The sequence below is a fragment of the Halyomorpha halys genome, unplaced genomic scaffold (genome assembly GCF_000696795.3).
Source record: "Halyomorpha halys isolate HHAL.00 unplaced genomic scaffold, Hhal_1.1 Scaffold1718.1, whole genome shotgun sequence".
NCBI classification, from domain to species: domain Eukaryota; kingdom Metazoa; phylum Arthropoda; class Insecta; order Hemiptera; family Pentatomidae; genus Halyomorpha; species Halyomorpha halys.
This window is the reverse complement of record NW_027110281.1, coordinates 72,552-79,960: the sequence shown is the minus strand read 5'-3', so window position 1 is coordinate 79,960 and position 7,409 is coordinate 72,552. Positions and strand designations below refer to the sequence as shown.

At 32.0% G+C, this 7,409-nt stretch overlaps 1 long non-coding RNA gene across 1 annotated transcript; it reads left to right on the top strand.

Annotated features, from left to right (window-relative positions):
• The first annotated feature begins 1,368 nt into the window (after positions 1-1,368).
• Positions 1,369-7,329, top strand: LOC106690443 (uncharacterized). Its single transcript, XR_001344607.2, has 3 exons — positions 1,369-1,505; positions 4,756-4,880; positions 7,212-7,329. It is a non-coding gene; the product is annotated as an uncharacterized lncRNA (long non-coding RNA).
• The last annotated feature ends 80 nt before the right edge of the window (positions 7,330-7,409 follow it).

Here is a 7,409-nt window from a genome sequence, read left to right as displayed (position 1 = left end):
AAGAAGAATATGTTTTTAAAGGTTTTTAAAATTATGATATATTTCTTTTGGTCCCTATGTAGATTAATTATGTAACGAATAATATTCATTAAAAATGACTTTTTAAGGTTTTTTTTTTCTTTTCTTTTTGAACTGTACTACTGGTTGGCAATAGTGACAAGTTTTTAACAATCATTAGTTATGAATAGTGGTATTCCAAGTCTTGAAATCACCACAGACAAGAGTGTAAAAGCGATTTTTTGCAGCAATATCGGTTATTGGTATTGCTTCTAGTTATATCAAAAAATGATTGATCATAGTTATTAAGAAAACAAATGATAGCTGCAGTCAGTTGGGCTATTTGACTTTATAAATCGGAAATTTATTCTAGTGGGCTTTGGTTTTGTGAAGGGGAATCTTCAGCAGGTCCTGGATAGAAGAGTTAGAGATTATACTTCTATAATTCTGGTGATACGGTGACTGGAAAGGAAATATCGGACAACCTTCTGTTCTGCCAGGAGTACATCCAAATGGGGTTCGAACTAAATTTTATTTTAATATCACTTTTATATTCCTTTGTGCAGTAATGTAAATAATAGTTGATAAGTTTAACAATTTAAGTTAAAGTTAAGTCAACCTATAAGTTCTCATTGTTTTATTAATTGATATGAATTCTTTTTTTTTCCTTTTTCATTCTGTGTACGTATAGTTCTTCTGTTCATTCGTATGCATGTACACTGCTTTCAACTTGTTAATTTTACCTATGTTTTTTTTTGTTATGTTTACTTAATATTTCGATAATTCAACAGGTGGAAGGTAACACCCCTAGGTTTTCTGTTATCGACATGTAAAGGTATTCGCCAGTGGTTATAATTCGATTTTTATTTATATAAGGGTATATTGTGGACATAATGTTTCGTTATTTCCAAGGAAAAAATAACGTGGCGCCTAAGGACCAATTTATTCTTTATTGTATTGTCTTTTTTCCCTTTTGGCGATTATACTTTGTTTTTTAAATTATTTTCCTTTAACTCACCCCCTTCTCCGCTGGGCGTGGGCAAGTATAAACGATATATGTATATATATGTATATATATATATATATAACTAAGCATAGATCAAAATTTGCGGTTATAAAACGCTACTGATTTATTTATATTTATATTACTTTAGACAAAGCTTGGCTTTAATTGACTAACGCAGGGATCAATTCTTGAACCCACATTTAATTATTATTATACATTATTATTTACTCATAAAATACTAATCCCAACACACCATCGACCTAAACAAACCATTAATATTTTTAATAGACAATACACACATTGGAAAAAAACAATATATATCCAATTAACATATTGAAAATAAATCATGTGTATATGAAAATAAATTGCTGGAAATATAAAATAGATGAACTGTTCAGTAAAACTTAATTCTTACCTAATTAAAAAAAAATGTTTAATAAATTGAACAATCTCCTTACTGAATTCCAATTAAAAAGAACTTGAATATTAATTCAACTTTTTGGTAAGCACATTAATATTATTAGATAATTATTGTTTTCTGTTCGAGAAAAGTGTTTATAAATAAATGTTGTAAAAGTTTTTAATAAGTAATTCTTGAGGAAAGATTTTTCAAACAGATTCTATAGGTTCAAGAGGTCAGTCGTTACTTATCCAAAGACCATTGTTTCAATAACGGATGATAATGCTTCTTAGACCGTGGAGTTTACCTAGAGAATTTTTAATTTACTACCTTCTGGTTAGGTTGGAAATACTCCTTGCATACCAATTAAAATAAAAGCAACAAGATTACCAAGTTCTGAAGTTTAACATCGTCAAGTTTTACCACAGTTACCACTTCAGCTAGCATTTTATTTAACCTATCCTACCTTTTATTCCAGTTGTGAATTTTAGCGATTATGAGAGCGTAACCAGAACCTCAAGTCCCAAGAGTTGAAGTCCTTGCTAATTGAAAAATACATTAACAAACTTTTCTTTTTTTTTTTAAATACAAGTCATAGAATAATATTACTTGTAGTAATTATCAGTTTAATTTTACATTGTTTATTAAATTATACAATAACTAACATTAACTTCAGAATTAAAAATTTAACATCAATTTTATTTACAGATTGATTTTTGATAATGTTTATAAAGTTTACTTTCATAATGTCTTAGCTTTAAAAACCCAAGAAGAAATGTCTTTCCACATTTTCTTCTGTGGTCTGTTTTCTAAATATAACTCCCTAACCACTCAAACCCATTAGTTTCCAACCTTGCTTACTCTTTTACTTTTAGTAATCCTCCGAGGCGCCTGAAAGAAGATGGCCTCGATGGGTAGTTTCTTTACATGCTTGTATCACTACATCATGATCTTAGATCAGACTACTAGATGAATTTCAATGTAAATAAATATAGTTGTAAATATCATTCAATACATAAAAAAAAAGATGGTAGCATGAAAACTCATATTATATTTTATATGAAATGGAGGACAAGAAAAAAAAATTAGTATTATATTACTAAATTCCATTATTATTGTTGGTTAATAAATAAAACTAGATTTGAGAGACAACAAGGTTTTTATTACTCATAAACTCTTCTCATGACAGTTCACTCACACAAGGTACAAGCACAATATGGTGGGGAAAACATACAAGGGCGTATGAACATATGCCTTCTATATTTCTCAATAAATTTAGGATTACAATATTAAGACCTCCCCCATAATTCTGAATTTTGAAACACAATTAAAGTCAAACAACCAAAAAATCTAAAACTTTAAACCAATATTTTCAACATTAACTTTCTGCTTAAGACCACTTCTATGGCTTAGTCAAGAAATCCGCAATGTTTTTATCAGAAGCAGTATACTCTACACAAAAATCATTATTTTTTATATGTTCTCTAATAAAATGATGCCTAACATCTATATGTTTTGATCGATCATTAATTATAGAATTTTTAGACAATTCTAATGCAGCAATGTTGTCATAAAAGAGTTTATTAGGTCCACTCACTACACTAGTGTTGATTTCGGATATCAAATTCCTGATCCAAAGGAGCTCTTGAAGAGTTGAAGAAATGCTCATATACTCCGCCCTCCGCCTCACAACTTGATAAGGCAACAATTTTCTGCTTCTTGCTATTCCAAATAATTGCACCACCTTTGATTCAAATTATCCCCTCCGTCTCTTGAAAAAGTCAATTTATAATCTACCGTACCTTTGATGTATCTCAGTAATCGCTTCACAGCATTTCAATGTACTCTTCTATAATTATTGTTGTACCTGCTGAGAAGATGAACAGCTTAGGTGATGTCCGGTCGGGAAACTTGAGATAGGTAGAGCAGGCTACCTATTGGTTCTTGATAAGGAATGTTCCTACAATCATCTTCCTCTCCTTTCTCATTCTCAGTGAATTCTAGTCCAGGTTTTATGGGGTTGTTTGTCGGCTTAGCTTTATCCATATTGAATTTTTTTTCAGAATTTTATCTGCATATGAGTTTTGGGAAATGCTGATTTTCCTGTTGACTCGGTCTCAAATAATATCCATTCCATGACATCTCTTGATTGCTCCTAAGTCTTTCATCTCGAAATTCTTCTTTAATTTTTCTTTGATTTGGGAGGTCAAAACTTGATCATTATAAAATAATATAAAATCGTCAACATAGATTGCTATTATTAGACAAGATTTATTATTCCTCATAATGTAAACGCAGGGATCTGCTTTCGACTGTAGAAAACCAATATCTATTAGTTTATCATGTAGGTTTTTGTTCCAACAACGCCCACTCTGAGTCCATAGATGGATTTTTTGAGCCTCCATATTTTCTCTTTTTCGGCCTCTTTAAGGAACTCAGATGGTGGTATTACATAAATTTCCACCTCTAATTCGCTATGTAAGTATGCTGTTGTCACATCCATATGGTCTACTTCAAGGTCTTCATTTGCAGCATAAGTGAGTAAATATCTTATAGAAGAATACGGGTGAGAACGTTTCGTAGTAATCTCGTCCATAAACTTCACTACAGCCTCTAACAACTAGCTTTGAAAATCCTCTGTTCTTCACCCTCTTTTATTTCAAGAACCCATTTTGATTTTAAGGGTTTGACGTTGGTTGGGATGTCCACAACTTCGAAAGTGTTGTTTAGTTCCAGAGCGTCTATCTCCCTTCTCATAGCAGCCACCCAAATTTCCTTGTAGGGTCCGTCAATGTCCTCTTCATTTGAGGCTAGGTATCATTCAAATCCAGGAAAGGTCTTGGTTTTACGGTGGGCATTTGATCTCCAAGGAAAAGTCACATCTTTCTCTTCTGTGGGTTCAATATTGTTATCAACATCCTCAGCCTGATTTTCGAAATCATAAAATGGCTCTTCACTGTACAGTTCTTCATTGTTTATTGGATCGCTCAGAAAAACAATAGGAATTTCACTGGGCGATTTTGATATTTCATTCGGTTTCTCAAGTGAAGTTGCCTTCTCAATAAATTTTACATCCCTGGAAATAATAACTCGCTTCGGGATTGATAAGTCTGTATGATTTACAGTCATCAGGGTACCCGACAAAAATGCATTCTTCAGACTTGGTATCCAATTTTTTCCTATTTTCCTTAGGTATAAATCTCATGGCTTTACATCCAATGGTTTTGAGATAAGATAAATTAACTTTTCTACCTGACCAAATTTCCTCCGGTAATTTATGATCGAAAGCTTTAGTAGGGCTTCGATTTTTAAGATAAGTGGTTGTACTCACTGCTTCTCCCCAATATCTTAGATCCAGACCTGAGTCCTTTAACATGGTCCTAGATTTCTCAATAATCGTGCGATTAACTCTTTCACTTACACCATTTTGTTGAGGAGAATAAGGTGCAGAGTTTTGGTGGACAATCACATGCCTACGTAAGTAATTCTCCAAGTTTTTATTAGTATATTCCTTACCATTGTCCGTAAGTAATATTTTTATCTTAGCCTCAAGTTGTTTTTCTACCTCATTTTTGAATTCTTGAAATTTATTCATAGTCTCATATTTGTTCTTTAACAAATAAATATAAGTCTTCCGATTAAAATCGTCAGTAAATGTCAACATTTATCTAGCACAACCCCAAGAGGGAACACTCATAGGTCCACACAAAATCTGAGTGTATGAGTTCTAGCTTACGTGATGATTGCACGCCCCAATCCTTATTAAAGGGTTCTCTGTTTTGTTTGCTTTTGATACAAGCTAAACAATCACTGTCACCATTATCACTGAAATCCATTCCAATAGCAGAACTCTTTAATTTATTCATATAACATCTATTTAAGTGCCCTAATCTTTGATGCCACAGATCATGAGGCAATTTTTTCACCTGTTTAATTTCATTAGAGTTTTCCACTACATTTACAGCCTGGGGCTTTCTTATTTTATAAACTCCTCCTTCATTGTAAGCAGTCATCAGCTCATTTCCGATTGTTACATTTTTGATAAATTTTATACTGGTCACGGTCAAAAACAACTTTATAACCTTTATCTGTCATTTTACTGACTGATAACAAGTTAGTCGCCAGCTGTGGAATATACAACACATCCGAAACATTAATATCTCTATTAAGATTAACTAATAAAACAGCTTCTGATATAATTTTTTCATTGTTAGCTACTGAAATCTCTTGCTTGTTTTCACTACAGTCACTTAACCAATGTTTGTTCTTGGTCATATGTGAGGTTGCACCAGAATCAATTATCCAATCGTTGGAGTCTGATATCACTGATGATAAGGCAGCTAGTAAAGTCGATTTATTATTGTTGTTTACATTCTTTTTTTCTACACTCAGTTGACTTATGTCCCATTTTCTTGCAATTAAAACAAATTAAACCTTCTCGACAATTCACAGAAATGTGACCCGGTTTTTTACAATTATAGCAACTCACTGTAGGTCGATCACTTTTCTTGGATTTTGTGACCAAAGCCGATTTTTCTCCTGATTCCTCCTTAGAGGATTTTTTGATAAGCACTGATCTAATATAGTCTGATGTAGTTTTGACACCTGTGCTCTCCATAACCATTATAATAGGCTCATACTCCTCTGATAGCGCACTTAACATAATAACACCAATGAATTCGTCATCAAGGCCAGCTCCTATAGTTTCTAATTTTTTAGATAGTGACAAAATCTCATTTAAGTAGTCTTCCATGCTACTAAAATGGCTTAAGTCAATACGAACAAGTTTTCTAAGAAGAGATAACCTTCTTGACAGGTCCTTTTCTTCATAAGTATTTTATAGCTTTTCCCAGATTTCTTTAGCTGTCTTGCAACATTTTACAATAGGGTAAAGAGATTCATCAATTAATAAACAAATTTTGGCTCTAGCCTTCGAATCCAACTTCTTATCTTCATCTTCTCCGGTGACATAACCCCACAAGTCCTCAGGAGTCAAATACATCCCTGTCGCAAATTTCCAAGAGTTGTAATTTTCCCTTCCGAGTAATTTTTTAACTCCAGGTGACCAACTAGAGCTGTTTTCCATGTTTTTCTTCGAATCCATAGCAAAAAATAACCGATAGGAGTTAACACATACTCGGCTCGATTAATACTACTTACTTCGACTACACACAAGTTTAACAAAAAAACACGAACTTTTAATGTCTCTCGAATGTCGTGGCCTGGGCCAAAATTAACCAATTTTGATTAATAAATAAAACTAGATTCGAGAGACAACAAGGTTTTTATTAGTCATTAACTCTTCTCATGACAAGGTACAAGCACAATATGCTGGGGAAAACATACATGGGCATATGAACATAAGCCTTCTATATTTCTCAATAAATTAAGGATTACAATATTAACAATTATATTATTATTATATTTTCCTGCCTCACCATCAACATACATATCTAGTAATATTAATTGACCTTCCTTTTCTATTTCGATTGTAAATCTTAAACATGGTAACTATTTAGACATTAGCATTTTATTCATTTCATTATTTTTATAAATATTAATGGATATCGCAACGTCATCATAATAAGAAATGTCATCTTTGGCGGAGAAAATAACAATATAGGTTGCAAAAATAACGTCAACGTACTCAATTACCTCCATACGTTTTAAATATATCTCTTAGTAAACATAAAAATCATATGTTTTAAAAACATAGCACGTTACAAATTATAATCATCACATCATTATAGATAATATTCTTAATACCTATTTTCTTATCTATAATTAACAAATTTTTTTTTTTTTCAGGTAAGGAGGATCCTCAAAAATGATTCTCTGCTGTATAAGAGGTACAACATTAATAATTTTAATCATTGTTAATAAAAACTGTTTGAATCTTACATTAATAAAAAACATTTGAATGAGCTGTACATACATTCATTTTCAGGAAGTAGTCCGTAGAGTTTTTATTGGAAGATTATTGATTGACCGTGTGTGAAGATGAAA